Below are 18,935 nucleotides of genomic sequence, written 5' to 3'. Positions count from 1 at the left end.
TCGATCCCTCTGTGCGACACCAGGAAACCCAGCAGCTCACCGGACGGGATGCCGAACACGCACTTCTCTGTATTGAGCCACAAGTTTACCTTGCGCAGGTTGGCGAATGTTTCTTCCAAATCTTCAACAAGAGTTCTCACCTCCTGAGATTTGACCACTATGTCATCAACGTACGCCTCGGCGTTCCTCCTGAGCTGCCGGCCCAGGGTATTGTGGATCAATCGTTGGAAGGTTGCGCCGGCATTGTGCATCCCGAATGGCATGCAAGTGTAACAGTACACCCCGCACGGGGTCAGGAAAGCCGTCTTCTCGACGTCCTGCACCGCCATCTTGATCTGGTGATAGCTTGAGAAGGCATCCAGGAAGCATAACAAGCCGCACTCGTAGTGGAGTCGATGATCTAGTCAATGCGCGAAAGAGGGAAGGGGTCCTAAGGGGAATCCTTGTTGAGGCTCGTGAAGTCGACGCACATGCGCTCCTTCCCGCCCTTCTTGGGGACAATGACCGGATTGGCCAACCAATCCTGGACGATGAATAATTGCTTCTCCGGGGCTTGCCACCATGCCTTCTGCTTCACCAGGCGCGCGTCGGGGCACACCATCAGGTGGTGCTCGATCACTCCCCACGGGATACCGACCAAGTCCGTTGCCTCCCATGCAAACACGTCCTTGTTTGCATGGAGGAAGTTGACCAGCGCCTCTTCCTGATCCAGGGGGAGGCCGGCGCCTATGGTGAAGGTGGGGCCTGGTCCCCCATCATTGTCGACTGGCACCTGCTTCGTCTCTGCCCAGTCTTTGGAGAACAACTACTTCTTCTTTGTCAGTGCGGCCTCTAGGATCTCCGGAGCGCCCTCCGTGTTCGGTCGCGCGGACACTGCGGCCTTGAAAGTGAGCTTGCGGGCCATGTGCGCGTCTTTGGTGTCCCACACCACGGTGAGGACACCGCTGTTCCCGGGGATCTTCATGACGTTGTAGCCGGGGTGAGTCCCTGCCATGAACTTGGCGAGGGCGAGATACCCGAGCATGGTATTATACGGGAGGCTGATGCGGGCAATGTCGAAGTCGATGAGCTCGGTTCAGTAGTTTTTGCGCGTACCAAAGGTGATGGGGAGGCGGATCTACCCTAGAGGAAAGGTGGAGCCGTCGGCCACCCCTGAGAAGAGCTTGGGGGAGGAGCCGGTCGTAAGGCACATGGAGCAGACCGAAGGCTTCCACGGAGAGGACGTCGAGACCAGCTCCGGCGTTCATGAGGGTCCTGGTGACTTCAACGTTATAGATGGTGGGGGTGCAGAGCATGGGGAGAGCACCGGCGTCGACCGTGGTCTTGGGGTGGTCCCTGGAGTCGAAGACGAGGTTGGCCTTGGGCGCCGCCCAGCCTGGGGAGTCCCCCGCCGCAACTGGGCGGTTCCCACCTGTCGGAAGAGCTGCTTGACGTGGCGACTTGAAACGAGTGCCTGCAACCTGCCAAGGATGGTCACGACGGCGTGGGTCGCCGGAGCCATGAAGCGCGCGACAAACAAATCGCGCAGCTCCTCCTAGGAGGCCACCGAAGACTATGGCAGGTTGAGCAGCCAGGAACGAGGCACGCCTGTGAGGGCCATAGGGAGCCAGTTTGGCATCACCTTGTCATCGCCGCCCGCTGCCCAGACGACCTTCGTGTACACCCGGAGGAACTCCTTAGGGTCCGCCGCGCTGTCGTACTGTGGTGGCAACTCCGGCCTAAACTTCGGCGGCCACTGCACCTGTCACAGGGCGGGGGAGAAAGCTCGGAGGCCCGCGATGCCTCCGACCGTGCCCGGCGGACCGGCGGGAGGGGTGATGCCTGCCATGGAAACCGAGCGGCGGGGGTGAAGCGCGGCCGATAGAGAGGCAGACCTTCGACACGCCCCTACCTGGCGCCCCAAATGTCAGATTCAGGGCTTCGCAGACCCAAGAAAGGTTTGAGCTCTGGGGCGTGTGTGAAGAACTCAACCTCTCCAGCAAACCAGTTCATCACCCCCATGTCCTAGCTCGATGAACAATAAAGAAAATGGACACAGTAGTTTACCCAGGTTCGGGCAACCTTGCGGTGTAAGACCCTACTCCTGCTTTGTGGTGGATTAGCCTCACGAGGGGCTAAGGATGAACTAGTACGAGGGAAGAATAACCTCACAAGGTTTGTTCTAGTGTGGGTGTGAGCTAGTGAGGTCCCTCTCGGATCCCCTCCTCCGGTGGTGTCTAAGCTAATATTTATAGTGGCCTAGTCCTCTTCATCCAAACGAAGGCGGGAAGGGATCCTACAGTGGCCAATTCCGAAGGGGGGAAAGAAGTACATCCTATCCTAACAAAAGGTGGTCTTTGCTTGCAAAGCTTCTGGTCGTGACGTCGCGGTGGGCTCGGTGATGGCATCCGTCCTGCCATCCTGGTGGTCTTGGTCTTGTTGCACGGGAATGGAACCTTTGGCTGATTCCTCGGGACCCCGCGCCCGCTTTTGCCTACTTAGCACCAAAGAGGAAACCAGCTACTCTGCACCCGCTGGAGCTCGCCTGGCCTTGGTCGTCATGGTTGGCGTCACCTTAACCTCATGAGGTGGGTGCCTGCATAGCAATCTCCGCTCCTCAGGAGCCAGCCTGGAGGGGGGGGGCTCCCTCCGGAGGTCTCGATTTCGTCCACCTCACGAGGCTTGGCCCCTCGCGAGGGTCTTGTCTTGAAGGTCCTAAAGATGGGCCATACCAAGCCATTGATGGAGCCACACCATGGGCCGCAGGCAGGCAAGTCTGGGTACCCTGGTTCCTAGGACGCCGATAGACCCAGACTGTTGTCTACTGTTCCATCTTTTTGGGGGTAATCTTCCTTCTTCTTTTGCCCCTTGTGTCTTCTTATTTTTTCACCGTGTCTTGTTCTTTTGACATTGTGCCTTTTGGGTGTAGCCGCATGTGTCACGTTCTCTAAGAGGCACGAATAGAACAATGCTAACGACGAGTAGAGTCGTGGGATCACAAGCAAACTAGATCATTTTTTCTCGCCATATCGCATTGGGCTATCGTGTTTCGCACTCCTCCGTCGCACTACTACTCTAGTGAAAACTAGAGTATACCGCACGGTTCTTTGCTCCTAACTCAGGTTGTCGGCAACAATTATACTTCCTTCCACCGACATGTGGGACCGCCAACATCCGGGTTGACATGTCATCCACCAAATATAGAGTGGGGAATGGAAGGGGAGACTTACCCCCGTCATAGAATCGTGGTAATAATGACTACAACGAGCAGTCAAACCACAAGGCCGCACCTTCTAGTAGTAATGAGCTGTCAAATCACAAAGCCCGCTACTCCGTCATCCTCCTCGCCTCTCTGTCAAATCGATCATGCGAGACTACCCTACCCTTGCCTTTTAAATCTCTATCTCTACTTCTATAGTGCATCCATTTGAATTAGGATTCACCGCCACACCTACAGTGTTCCAGCCTAAAACTACCGCCGTTCAAAATCAGTTGTTGATCTGGCTTTCTATGCTAATAGTCACCCTCTATCAAACCTAGAGCAAAAAATCTGATGGATAATAGTTGCCGGATCCACTCCCTGTCTCCCAGGACAGACATGCATGCATGCGCCAAATAAAATATTTAAAACCAAGTGTGACTGCAAGCATGCATCCTACCACAGTCATGAAGCAACTAGAGATGCTCTAGAAACCCCATTTGACAGTTGCATCATAGTGACTCTCTCAAAACCTTTCCCCTTCGTCCCTCCCAAGTTGCTCACACATTTGCCTTTGGAGGTGCCAACCCTAGCCTTGCCCAATCCCCTCCTCGTGCTCCCCTGACCGTCACCACCGCTGGAAACTATTATGTACTAAAGAGTTCAAGCAACAAGATAGAACATAGTAACATAATTCGATCACTCCCCACGGGATACCGACCAAGTCCGTTTCCTCCCATGCAAACACGTCCTTGTTTGCATGGAGGAAGCTGACCAGCGCCTCTTCCTGATCCAGGGGGAGGCCGTCGCCTATGGTGAAGGTGGGGCCTGGTCCCCCATCATTGTCGACTGGCACCTGCTTCGTCTCTGCCCAGTCTTTGGAGAACAACTGCTTCTTCTTTGTCGGCGCAGCCTCTAGGATCTCCGGAGCGCCCTCCGTGTTCGGTCGCGCGGCCACTGCGGCCTTGAAAGCGAGCTTGAGGGCCATGTGCGCATCTTTGGTGTCCCACACCACGGTGAGGACACCGCTGTTCCCGGGGATCTTCATGACGTTGTAGCCGGGGTGAGTCCCTGCCATGAACTTGGCGAGGGCCAGATACCCGAGCATGGTATTATACGGGAGGCCGATGCGGGCGATGTTGAAGTCGATGAGCTCGGTTCAGTAGTTTTTGCGCATACCAAAGGTGATGGGGAGGCGGACCTACCCTAGAGGAAAGGTGGAGCCGTCGGCCATCCCCGAGAAGAGCTTGGGGGAGGAGCCGGTCGTAAGGCACATGGAGCAGACCGAAGGCTTCCACGGAGAGGATGTCGAGACCAGCTCCAACGTTCATGAGGGTCCTGGTGACCGCAACATTATAGATGGTGGGGGTGCAGAGCATGGGGAGTGCACCGGCGTCGACCGTGGTCTTGGGGTGGTCACTGGAGTCGAAGACGAGGTTGGCCTCGGGCGCCGCCCAGCCTGGGGAGTCCCCCGCCGCAACTAGGCGGTTCCCACCTGCCGGAAGAGCTGCTTGATGTGGCGACTTGAAATGAGTGCCTGCAACCCGCCAAGGATGGCCGCGACGGCGTGGGGCGCCGGAGCCATGAAGCGCGCGACAAACAAATCGCGCAGCTCCTCCTAGGAGGCCACCGAAGACTATGCCAGGTTGAGCAGCCAGGAACGAGGCACACCTGTGAGGGCCATAGGGAGCCAGTTTGGCATCACCTTGTCGTCGCCGCCCGCTGCCCAGACGACCTTCGTGTACACCCGAAGGAACTCCTTAGGGTCCGCCGTGCTGTCGTACCGTGGTGGCAACTCCGGCCTGAACTTCGGTGGCCACTGCACCTATCACAGGGCGGGGGAGAAAGCTAGGAGGCCCGCGATGCCTCCGACCGTGCCCAGCGGACCGGCGGGAGGGGTGATGCCTGCCATGGAAACCGAGCGGCGGGGGTGAAGCGCGGCCGATAGAGAGGCAAACCTTCGACACGCCCCTACCTGGCGCGCCAAATGTCAGATTCAGGGCTTCGCAGACCCAAGAAAGGTTCGAGCTCTGGGGCGTGTGTGAAGAACTCAACCTCTCCAGCCAACCAGTTCGTCACCCCCATGGCCTAGCTCGATGAACAATAAAGAAAAGGGACACATTAGTTTACCCCGGTTCGGGCAACCTTGCGGTGTAAGACCCTACTCCTGCTTTGTGGTGGATTAGCCTCGCGAGGGGCTGAGGATGAACTAGTACGAGGGAAGAATAACCTCACAAGGTTTGTTCTAGTGTGGGTGTGAGCTAGTGAGGTCCCTCTCAGATCCCCTCCTGCGGTGGTGGCTAAGCTAATATTTATAGTGGCCTGGTCCTCTTCATCCAAACGAAGGCGGGAAGGGATCCCACAGTGGCCAATTTCGAAGGGGGGAAAGAAGTACATCCTATCCTAACAAAATGTGGTCTTTGCCTCCAAAGCTTCTGGTCGTGACGTCGCAGTGGGCTCGGTGATGGCATCCGTCCTACCATCCTGGTGGTCTTGGTCTTGATGCACGGGAATGGAAACCTTTGACTGATTCCTCGGGACCTCGCGCCCGCGCTTGCCTACTTAGCACCAAAGAGGAAACCAACTACTCTGCACCCGCTGGAGCCCGCCTGGCCTTGGTCGTCATGGCTGACATCACCTTAACCTCATGAGGTGGGCGCTTGCATAGCAATCTCCGCTCCTCAGAAGCCAGCCTGGAGGGGGGGGGGGCGCTCCCTTCGGAGGTCTCGATTTCGTCCACCTCACGAGGCTTGGCCCCTCGCGAGGGTCTTGTCTTGAAGGTCCTAAAGATGGGCCATACCAGGCCGTTGATGGAGCCACACCATTGGCCGCAGGCAGGCAAGTCTGGGTACCCTGGTTCCTAGGATGCCGATAGACCCAGACTGTTGTCTACGGTTCCATCTTTTTTGGGGGTAATCTTCCTTCTTCTTTTACCCCTTGTGTCTTCTTATTTTTTCACCGTGTCTTGTTCTTTTGACATTGTGTCTTTTGGGTGTAGCCGCATGTGTCATGTTCTCTAAGAGGCACGAATAGAACAATGCTAACGACGAGTAGAGTCGTGGGATCACAAGCAAACTAGATCATTTTTTCTCGCCATATCGCACTGGGTTATCGTGTTTCGCACTCCTCCGTCGTACTACTACTCTAGTGAAAACTAGAGTATACCGCATGATTCTTTGCTCCTAACTCAGGTCGTCGGCAACAATTATACTTCCTTCCACCGACATGTGGGACCGCCAACATCTGGGTTGACATGTCATCCACCAAGTATAGAGTGGGGAATGGAAGGGGAGACTTACCCCCGTCATAGCATCGCGGTAATAATAACTACAACGAGCATTCAAACCACAAGGCCACACCTTCTAGTAGTAATGAGCTGTCAAATCACAAAGCCCGCTACTCCGTCATCCTCCTCGCCTCTCTGTCAAATCGATCATGCGAGACTACCCTGCCCTTGCCTTTTTAATCTCTATCTCTACTTCTATAGTGCATCCATTTGAATTAGGATTCACCGCCACACCTACAGTGTTCCAGCCTAAAACTACCGTTGTTCAAAATCAGTTGTTGATCTGGCTTTCTATGCTAATAGTCACCCTCTATCAAACCTAGAGCAAAAAATCTGACGGATAATAGTTGTCGGATCCACTCCCTGTCTCCCAGGCCAGACATGCATGCATGCGCCAAATAAAATATTTAAAACCAGGTGTGACTGCAAGCATGCATCCTACCACAGTCATGAAGCAACTAGAGATGCTCTAGAAACCCCATTTGACAGTTGCATCATAGTGACTCTCTCAAAACCTTTCCCCTTCCTCCCTCCCGAGTCGCTCACACATTTTCCTTTGGAGGTGCCAACCCTAGCGTTGCCCACTCCCCTCCTCGTGCTCCCCTGACCGTCACCCCCGCTGGAAACTGTTATGTACTAAAGAGTTCAAGCAACGAGATAGAACATAGTAACATAATTCTGCTGGGGCTCAGCACAATACACACCTGAAATAAAACTAACCACCCAAAAATTAAACTAAGCAACTAATCCGGTAGACACTGCATTCGAACCAGCATGATTAACAACACTGCCACCTTACTCGGAGTACTCATCCACATCCTCGACTTTGTCCTTGTCCGTCTTCCTCTTCTGTGATACTTCTTGTCCTTGCTTCTTCCAGTGCCTTCCTTGCTTGCGTACAATTTCCTCAAATTGCTTACTTCCGGTAAGGCTCTTGTAAACACCTTTCTCTATAATTACCTTCAATAAGCTATTTTCTTTCTCAAGTGTAACTTGGCTAAGAGAATCATTAGTGGAATCAAGAGAACTACTAGAAGCAACAACATTGGATTTGACATGGTTATTGTTACTACCAGACGAAGAATCTTTCTTGTTCTTCTTGCTAGATTTTACTTGTGGCATATAAGTAGAAAATAGGAGATATTTGGCAAGATAAGAAGAACTCTTCTTTTGAATATTATCATTAATAGCTTTTAGGAACTCATGCTCTTGCCCCAAATTTAGGTTCTCGAAGCGTAGCTTCTCATGAGTCTTTAGGAGCTCTCTATGATCATCTAGAGTTGTTTCATGAGCTAACTTAAGAGTGTCTAGTTCTTTAGTTAGATGCTCAATCTCCTTCTTATCATTGTCATTTGTTTCATCTTGATTAGCATGAATACTAGCAATTTCATCATAGTTTTAATCACTAGTGTTGCCAACAAGTAAATCATCATCACCTAGCAAATCATCTTCATCACTATTGAAATCAACATACTCAGGGTGTGATACCTTAGGGCCTTTAGCCATGAAGCATCTTCCAATTCCTTCATTTGGTGAGTCAAATATGTTGTAGCAGTTGGATAACACAAGTGCAAGACCGGCAACCCCTTCATCTTGAGTATATTCAGAGTCGGAGTGATAGATTGTGTCGGAGTAGTTGTCGAAGTTGGAACCGGGTACCCATTCACCAACGTGAGCTTGATGTCTTCATCTTGTGTAGCTCTTTGATGACTTGTGCTTCCTTTACGAATCCTTGCTCCTATGAGAGGGTCTTCGTTCATAACGATCATATCTACTCCTTCTCTCTATTGGTGGTGATTTATCTCTTCTACATCTCCCTTTTGGTTAGTCTTCTCTATTATTGTAGGGAGCCGTATACTCATTGGAGTAGTGTCCAAGTCTTCCACAATTGTAGCAATTACGATCATGACTAAAATATCTTTTGTCATTGTAGGATCTTGACTTGGAGCTTCTCCCTTTGCTTCTATTCTTGTAGAGCTTGTTGAAGTTCTTCACCATTAATCTCATTTCCTCGTTGGAGACTTGTTTCTCACTTGATGTTGTGGGAGCATCACTTGAAGCTTTATAAGCACCGCTTGACTTGTTGTGGAGCCCTTCCTTATCCTCGAGTGACATCTCATGAGCAACAATTCTACCAATGACTTCTGTGGGCTTGAGATCTTTGTAGTTGGGCATCATTTGGATCAAGGTGCACACGGTATCATATTTTCCATCCGAGGCTCTTAGGATCTTCTTGATGATGAATTTGTTGGTCATCTCTTTGCTTCCTAAGCAGACAATCTCATTTCTGATGAGAGCAAGCCTAGAGTACATCTCAGCGAATCCTTCACCATCCTTCATCTTGAACTTGTCCAGTTGACTTTGAAGCACATCTAATTTGGATTCCTTGATGGACTCGGTACCTTCGTGTATATCAACGAAAGTATTCCAAATCTCTTCTGCATTCTCAAGGCGTCTAATTTTGTTGAATTCTTCGGGGCACAATCCATTGAAGAGAATATTGCAAGCTTGAGCATTGTATTGTAACATCTTCATTTCTTCCGTAGATGCTTCACGATCCGGTTCTTTTACATCCTGGAAGAAGTCACCTTGCAAGCCAATGCGCACAATATCCCAAACGGCGGGGTTATGACCAAGAATATGCATTGTCATCTTATGCATCCAACTAGAAAAACTATTACCATCAAAGTAAGGACCTCTACAGTGCTAATTTCCCTCACTAACGCCATACTCTCCTAGGTTGTGAAACCAAGGCTATGATCACCAAAGCTATGGAAATCAAGGCAAATGGAGACCAAAGCTCTGATACCACTTGTAGGATCAAAAGTAGGTCTAGAGGGGGGGTGATTAGATTACTTGACCAAATAAAAATCCACCCATTTCCCAATTTTAGTTGTGTGCAGATTTTAGCAATTAGCACATGTCAATTAATCAACCTACACATGCAATTCTAAGAGTGTAGCAGTGGAAAGTAAAATATTTCATATGAATGTAAAGGGAAGGGTTTGGAGAGTGCAAACGCAATGATGACACGAAGATTTTTGGCGTGGTTCCGATAGGTGGTGCTATCGTACATCGACATTGATGGAGACTTCAACCCATGAAGGGTAACGATTGCACGAGTCCACAGAGGGCTCCACCCATGAAGGGTCTGTGAAGAAGCAATCTTGTCTATCCCACAATGGACATCGCCCACGTAGGACTTGCCTCACTTGGGTAGATCCTCATGAAGTAGGCGATCTCCTTGCCCTTACAAACTTCTTGGTTCAACTCCACAATCTTGTCGGAGGCTCCCAAGCGACACCTAACCAATCTAGGAGACACCACTCTCCAAAAGGTAATAGATGTTGTGTTGATGATGAACTCCTTACGCTTGTGCTTCAAATGACAGTCTCCCCGACAATCAACTCTCTCTCATAGATTTGGATATGGTGGAAAGATGATTTGAGTGGAAAGCAACTTGGGGAAGGCTAGAAATCAAGACTCTTGTGGTAGGATTGGAATGTCTTGATCTCAACACATGAGTAGGTGGCTCTCTCTCAGAAAATGTAAGCTGCAAGTGTAGGCACGTTCTGATGGCTCTCTCTCATATGGAGAAGGGGGTGGAGGGGCATATATAGCCTCCACACAAAATCCAACCATTACACACATTTGAACCAACTCGATCAGACCGAATGGAAGAACTCGGTGAGACTGATTTAGTTCAAAATGTGAACGTTAGGAATCTAGGTGGGACCGACATGCTAGTGCTTAGGACAAACATCAACTTGGTGGCACCGATTGCATCAACTCGGTGTTACCGAAGTGAAGCAATAAGGCAACAGAGAAGATGTCAAGGCAACTCGGCGTGACCGATCGCAATTTCGGTGAGACCAAAATAATTGCAACATGCAACAGAGACTTGGCAAGGCCATCTCGGTGAGACCGAGACTTGGCACTGTCCTAGTTTCCCCTTTGGTGCTAAAGAAGCAAGCGCATGCGTGGAGTCCCGAGGCATCAAGCAAAGGTTTTCATATCGGTGCAACGAGACCAAGACCAGCAGGACGACAGGACGGAGGTCACCGTGGAGCCCAGAGCCTTTGGCAGGCGCAGACCATCTTTTGTCAGGATAGCTCATACTAGTTTTCCCCTTCAAACTAGCCGTTGTGGGATTCCTTCCCGCCTAATATTTGGGAAGAGGACCCAGGCCTCTATAAATAGGGCTAGCCACCACCATAGCCAGGGGGGCTCATCGAGAGCAGAGAATCCTCTACGGTATCAACTCACCAAGCATAAGAGCACCTCTCCTCAGGAGGCTGTTCTTCCCTTGTAACTGTTCATCCTCAGCCCGAGATGCAATCCACCACACCACACTTGAGTAGGGTATTACACCACATTGGTAACCCGAACCAGTATAAATCTGGTGTCCCTTTGTTCTACAGGTTTGACGTGATGAGGCTTGAGATTGCGGTGAGGGCGTGAGATAGAGGGAGGATAGATCTTCGTGCGCACCCCTGTGTTCTGACCTCATGGGTTTTGCCGGAACCTGAAATCTGACAGTGACCACGTATCATCATGTGGTCTCCACACTTGGGCAACAGAGTATGCCTCAAGATAGTGTTCACTGTGGTCAAACCAGCAAGCAGATAATATATTGATACTAGCTTGTGTGTCTCCAAAGCTGCATCAGGTATGGGCTTGTCCATGTTGGCCACCGAGTTGTGATCTTTCCTGGGTTTGCCGTACACATCAAGATCATCTTCACTTTCCTTGGGAGCATTGATAAGCTTGGCCCACTCAGAGATTCATGACCGGTACCTGGTGCCCTTAGTCATCCACACAATCTTACCATCAAGGTAAAAGTGGGTAGTAGAGTATAACTGCATGATCATCTCATCATTCCATTTTGTCCATCTCTGTCCAACAAACTTATCAACTCCATTCAACCTGAAGCTCTCATGCACATGGGGAAAATAGTCTTCATTGTCATCAATGTATTCCCAGTCAACCCATTTCATGTCACATACTATGGGCTTCTTGTCCAACAGGACACACTCATAGAAGTCATGTTGTTCTCTAGTATGAAAACAAAGTCCACAACAGTCCTTCTCCTTGTGGCATATGGATCATTCTGTCTCCATAGTCTCAGACCATGATCCTTCCTCAACTTCATGTCTTCTGCCACACGATGATCATCATTATGATCTGGGATCTTGGGCTTCAATTTCCTGAGCACTAGTGGCTCATTGATGTCTACTATACAACTTGTTCTTGTAGACTCGTGTTGGGCCTCCGAGCGTAGAGTTTTGTAGGATGCTACGTCTCGAGCTAGCGTTGGTTTTCCCCGAAGAGGAGGGGGTGATGTAGCACAGTAGCGTAAGTATTTCCCTCAGTTTTTGAGAAGCAAGGTATCAATCCAGTAGGAGGTCACGCGCAAGTCCCTCGTACCTGCACAAAACGGTAGCAACTCGCAACCAATGCTTAGGGGTTGTCAATCCCTTCATGGTCACTTATGAGAGTGAGATCTGATAGAGATAATATTTTTGGTATAAAGATGCAAAGTGAAAAGTAAAAGCAAAACAAGTAAAATAAAGTAATGGAGATTGATATGATGAGAATAGACCCGGGGGCCATAGGTTTAACTAGTGGCTTCTCTCAAGAGCATAGATATTCTACGGTGGGTGAACAAATTACTGTTGAGCAATTGATAGAATTTAGCATAGTTATGAGGTTATCTACGTATGATCATGTATATAGGCATCATGTCCGTGACAAGTAGACCGACTCCTTCCTGCATCTACTACTATTACTCCACTCATCGACCGCTATCCAGCATGCATCTAGAGTATTAAGTTAAAAACAGAGTAACGCCTTAAGCAAGATGACATGATGTAGAGGAATAAATTCATGCAATATGATAAATACCCCATCTTGTTATCCTCGATGGAAACAATAAAATACGTGCCTTGCAACTCTTTCTGTCACTGAGTAAGGACACCGCAAGATTGAACCCAAAGCTAAACACTTCTCCCATTGCAAGAACTACCAATCTAGTTGGCCAAACCAAACGGATAATTTGAAGAGACTTGCAAAGATAACTCAATCATACATAAAAGAATTCAGAGAAGATTCAAATATTATTCATAGATAAGTTGGATCATAAACCCACAATTCATCGGTCTCAACAAACACACCGCAAAAAGAAGATTACATCGAATAGATCTCCACGAGAGAGGGGGAGAACATTGTATTGAGATCCAAAAAGAGAGAAGAAGCCATCTAGCTACTAGCTATGGACCCGAAGGTCTGAAGTAAACTACTCACACTTCATCGGAAGGGCTATGGTGTTGATGTAGAAGCCCTCCGTGATGGATGCCCTCTCTGGCGGAGCTCCGGAACAGGCCCCAAGATGGGATCTCGTGGATATAGGAGGTTGCGGCGGTGGAATTAGGTTTTTGGCTCCGTCTCTGGTCTAATGGGGGTACGTAGGTATATATAGGAGGAAGGAGCACGTCGGTGGAGCTCCGAGGGGCCCACGAGGCAGGGGGCGCGCCCAGGGGGGCGCCCTCCACCCTCGTGACCTCCCCGGAAACTTCTTGGAGTAGGGTCCAAGTCTCCTGGATCACGTTCGGTGAGAAGATCACGTCCCGAAGGTTTCATTCCGTTTGAACTCTGTTTGATATTCTGTTTCCTCGAAATACTGAAATAGGCAAAAAACAGCAATTCTGGGCTGGGCCTCCGGTTAATAGGTTAGTCCCAAAAATAATATAAAAGTGGAAAATAAAGCCCAATATAGTTTAAAACAGTAGATAAAGTAGCATGGAGCAATAAAAAATTATACATACATTGGAGACGTATCAGGCATCCCCAAGCTTAATTCCTGCTCGTCCTCGAGTAGGTAAATGATAAAAAGAGAATTTTTGATGCGGAGTGATACTTTGGCATAATTTCAATGTAAATCTTCTTAATCATGGTATGAATATTCAGATCCGAAAGGTTCAAGACAAAAGTTCATATTGACATAAAGAATGATAATACTTCAAGCATACTAATCAAACAATTATGTCATCTCAAAATAACATGGCCAAAGGAAGTTCATCCCTACAAAATCATATAGTTAGGCTATGCTTCATTTTTGTCACACAAAGATGTTCCCAACTTCTATACCCCCGATGACAAGCCAAGCAATTGTTTCATACTCAAATAATCTCAAACTTTTTCAACCTTCACGCAATACATGAGCGCGAGCCATGGACATAGCACTATGGGTGGTATAGAATATGATGATGGGGATTGTGTGGAGAAGACAAAAAGGAGAAAGTCTCACATCAACGAGGCTAATCAATGAGCTATGGAGATGCCCATCAATTGATGTTAATGCAAGGATTAGGGATTGCCATGCAACGGATGCACTAGAGCTAAGAATGCTCAACAAAAGAAAACTAGTGGGTGTGCATCCAACTTGCTTGCTCATGAAGACCTAGGGCATTTTGAGGAAGCCCATCGTTGGAATATACAAGCCAAGTTCTATAATGAAAAATTCCCACTAGTATGAACAAGACAAATTATGAGACTCGTTATATGAAAATCATGGTGCTACTTTGAAGCACAATATATGAGACTCACTACATGAAGAACAAGGTGCTACTTTGAAGCACAAGTGTGGAAAAAGAGATAGTAGCATTGCCCTTTTTATTTTATCTTTTTTTGGCCTTTCTTTTTTTCCTTTCTTTTTGGCCTTTCTCCTTTTTTTTGATTGGGCAATGCTCTAATAATGATGATCGTCACACTTATATTGATTACAACATAATGATTACAACTCAATACTAGAACAAGATATGACTCTATATGAATGCCTCCGGCGGTGTACCGGGATGGTGCAATGAATCAAGAGTGACATGTATTAAAAATAATGCATGGTGGCTTTGCCACAAATACGATGTCAACTACAAGATCATGCAATGGCAATATGACAAAAGTAAATCATGTCATGATGATGATGATGATGATGGAAGTTGCATGGCAATATATCTCGGAATGGCTATGGAAATGCCATGATAGGTAGGTATGGTGGCTGTTTTGAGGAAGATATAGGGAGGTTTATGTGTGAAAGAGCGTATCATATCATGGGGTTTGGATGCACCGGCGAAGTTTGCACCAACTCTCAATGTGATAAAGGGCAATGCACGGTATCGAAGAGGCTAGCAAGTGGCGGAAAGGTAAAAGTGCGTATAATCCATGGACTCAACATTAGTCAAAAGAACTCATATACTTATTGCAAAAATTTAGAAGTCATCAAAAATCAAGTACTACGCGCATGCTCCTAGGGGATAGATTGGTAGGAAAAGACCATCGCTCGTCCCCGACCGCCACTCATAAGGATGCACAAGCCAGGTACACTTCATGCTTCAAATTTGTTACATAACTTTAACCATACGTGCATGCTACGGGACTTGCTAACTTCAACACAAGTATTTCTCAAATTCACAACTACTCAACTAGCACGACTATGATATTATCACCTCCATATCGCAAAACAATTATCAAGCATCAAACTTATCTTAGTATTCAACCCACTAAAAAGAAAGTTTCACATATCTTGAATACCAAGTATGTTAACATTAAGCAAATTACCATGCTATTAACGACTCTCAAAATAATCTAAGTGAAGCATGAGAGATCAAGTTTCTTTAAAACAAACCACCACCATGCTCTAAAAGATCTAAGTGAAGCACTAGAGCAAAAATTATCACGCTCAAAAAGATATAAGTGAAGCACATAGAGTAAACTATCAAGCTGAAAAGATATAAGTGAAGCACATCGAGTATTCTAACAAATTTCAATTCATACATGGCTCTCTCAAAAGGTGTGTACAGCAAGGATGATTGTGGTAGACTAACAAGCAAAGACACAAATAATACAAGACGCTCCAAGCAAAACACATATCATGTGGTGAATAAAAATATAGCTCCAAGTAAATTACCGATGGAAGTGGACGAAAGAGGGGATGCCTTCCGGGGCATCCCCAAGCTTTGACTTTTTGGTGTCCTTGGATTATCTTGGGGGTGCCATGGGCATCCCCAAGCTTAGGCTCTTGCCACTCCTTGTTCCATAATCCATCAAAAGAATTCACCCAAAACTTGAAAACTTCACAACACAAAACTCAATAGAAATCTCGTGAGCTCCGTTAGAGAAAGAAAACAAAAGACTACTTTAAGGTACTGTAGTGAACTTGTTCTTTATTTGTATTGGTGTTAAACCTACTGTATGCCAACTTCTCTATGGTTTATAAACTATTTTACTAGCTATAGATTCATCAAAATAAGCAAACAACACACGCAAAACAGAATCTGTCAAAAACAGAACAGTCTGTAGTAATCTGTTACTAACGCAAACTTCTGGAACCCAAAAAATTCTACCAAAATTAGACGACCTGGGAAATTTGTTTATTGATCAGCAGCAATTTTAATCACTATTTTATCACGTTCTGGTGATTTTTGATAATTCGGGCACTGAGCGCAAAGATTCTGGAAATTACAGCAAGATCAAATAACTATCTTCCAAGAAGATCTAATAGGTTTAACTTGGCACAAACACTAATTAAAAGATAAAACCACATCTAAACAGAATCTAGATGGATTATTTATTCCTAAACAGAACCAAAAACAAAAAACATAAAATAAAATTGGGTTGCCTCCCAACAAGCGCTATCGCTTAACGCCCCTAGCTAGGCATAAAAGCAAGGATAGATCTAGGTATTGCCATCTTTGGTAGGCAATCCATAAGTGGCTCTCATGATAGATTCATATGGTAATTTTATTTTCTTTCTAGGAAAGTGTTCCATGCCCTTCTTTAAGGGAAATTGGAATTTAATATTCCCTTCCTTCATATCAATAATTGCACCAATCGTTCTAAGGAAAGGTCTACCAAGAATAATAGAACATGAAGGATTGCAATCTATATCAAGAACGATAAAATCTACGGGCACATAATTCCTATTTGCAACAATAATAACATCATTAATTCTTCCCATAGGCTTTTTAATAGTGGAATCCGCAAGATGCAAGTTTAGAGAGCAATCATCAAAGTCACGGAAATCTAACAAATCACACAAAGCTTTGGGGATAGTAGAGACACTAGCACCCAAATCACACAAAGCATGAAACTCGTAATTTTTAATTTTAATCTTAATTGTAGGTTCCCACTCATCATGGAGTTTTCTAGGGATAGAAACTTTCAACTCAAGCTTTTCTTCATAAGATTGCATTAAGGCGTCAACAATGTGTTCGGTAAAGGCCTTATTTCGACTATAAGCATGAGGAGAATTTAACACGGATTGCAACAAGGAAATACAATCAATTAAAGAGCAATTTTCATAGTTAAATTCCTTGAGATCCAAAATAGTGGGTTTAGCAATATCTAGATTTTTATTTCTTTCAATCCCTTTTTTTATCAATTTCATCATCAGGATCTAAAAACTCAGAATTCTTAGAACGCCTTCTAGGTAAGCGAGGATCATAATCAGATTCATCAAGATTCATATTGCAAAACAAAGATTTAATAGGGGATACATCAATAACTTTTAGATCTTCATCTTGATTCTCATAGTTATTCGGTTTAGCGGCCATCTTATTGACTAAGGTGGCTTGCATATCCGAAATTTCAGCGGTCATTTTTTCAAGATGAGCAATTTGGGCTCTTACACCATCAAATTCTTTGGACATATCATCGAGCTCTTTATTCATATAACTCATAAAACTCTTTTGTTCCTTAAGCTCGTTTCTAAAGAAATTATTATGCTCAAATTGCAAGACGATAAACTTCTTGACATTGTTTCCGATATCTTCTAGCCTTTTAAGGTGAAGATCACCAAAATTAGGTAAGGCCATCGTGACAAACAAGCAAGCAAACTAACACACAAGCAAACAAAAGGCAAAGGGAAAAAGAGGAGGAGATTGGGAAAGAGAGGGCGAATAAAACGGCAAGGGTGAAGTGGGGGAGAGGAAAACGAGAGGCAAATGGCAAATAATGTAATGCAAGAGATAGAATTGTGATGGGTACTTGGTATGTTGACTTTTGCGTAGGCTTCCCCGGCAACGGCGCCAGAAATGGCTCATTGACGGGAGAGTAAATCTTGACTTGACTTGGCGTAGGCCTCCCCGGCAACGGCGCCAGAAATGGCTCGTTGACAGGAGAGTAAATCTTGACTTGACTTGGCGTAGGCCTCCCCGGCAACGGCGCCAGAAATCCTTCTTGCTACGTCTCGAGCTAGCGTTGGTTTTCCCCGAAGAGGAGGGGGTGATGCAGCACAGCAGCGTAAGTATTTCCCTCAGTTTTTGAGAAGCAAGGTATCAATCCAGTAGGAGGTCACGCACAAGTCCCTCGTACCTGCACAAAACGGTAGCAACTCACAACCAACGCTTAGGGGTTGTCAATCCCTTCACGGTCACTTACGAGAGTGAGATCTGATAGAGATAATATTTTTGGTATAAAGATGCAAAGTGAAAAGTAAAAGCAAAACAAGTAAAATAAAGTAATGGAGATTGATATGATGAGAATAGACCCGGGGGCCATAGGTTTCACTAGTGGCTTCTCTCAAGAGCATATATATTCTACAGTGGGTGAACAAATTACTGTTGAGCAATTGATAGAATTTAGCATAGTTATGAGGTTATCTAGGTATGATCATGTATATAGGCATCACGTCCGTGACAAGTAGACCGACTCCTGCCTGCATCTACTACTATTACTCCACTCATCGACCGCTATCCAGCATGCATCTAGAGTATTAAGATAAAAACAGAGTAACGCCTTAAGCAAGATGACATGATGTAGAGGAATAAATTCATGCAATATGATAAATACCCCATCTTGTTATCCTCGATGGAAACAATACAATACGTGCCTTGCAACTCTTTCTGTCACTGAGTAAGGACACCGCAAGATTGAACCCAAAGCTAAACACTTCTCCCATTGCAAGAACTACCAATCTAGTTGGCCAAACCAAACGGATAATTCGAAGAGACTTGCAAAGATAACTCAATCATACATAAAAGAATTCAGAGAAGATTCAAATATTATTCATAGATAAGTTGGATCATAAACCCACAATTCATCGGTCTCAACAAACACACCGCAAAAAGAAGATTACATCGAATAGATCTCCACGAGAGAGGGGGAGAACATTGCATTGAGATCCAAAAAGAGAGAAGAAGCCATCTAGCTACTAGCTATGGACCCGAAGGTCTCAAGTAAACTACTCACACTTCATCGGAAGGGCTATGGTGTTGATGTAGAAGCCCTCTGTGATGGATGCCCTCTCCGGCGGAGCTCCGGAACAGGCCCCAAGATGGGATCTCGTGGATACAGGAGGTTGCGGCGGTGGAATTAGGTTTTTGGCTCCGTCTCTGGTCTAATGGGGGTACATAGGTATATATAGGAGGAAGGAGCATGTCGGTGGAGCTCCGAGGGGCCCACGAGGCAGGGGGGCGC

The sequence above is a fragment of the Triticum dicoccoides genome, chromosome 2A (assembly GCF_002162155.2).
Source record: "Triticum dicoccoides isolate Atlit2015 ecotype Zavitan chromosome 2A, WEW_v2.0, whole genome shotgun sequence".
In the NCBI taxonomy this organism is placed as follows: Eukaryota; Viridiplantae; Streptophyta; class Magnoliopsida; order Poales; family Poaceae; genus Triticum; species Triticum dicoccoides.
This window is presented reverse-complemented; position numbering follows the sequence as displayed.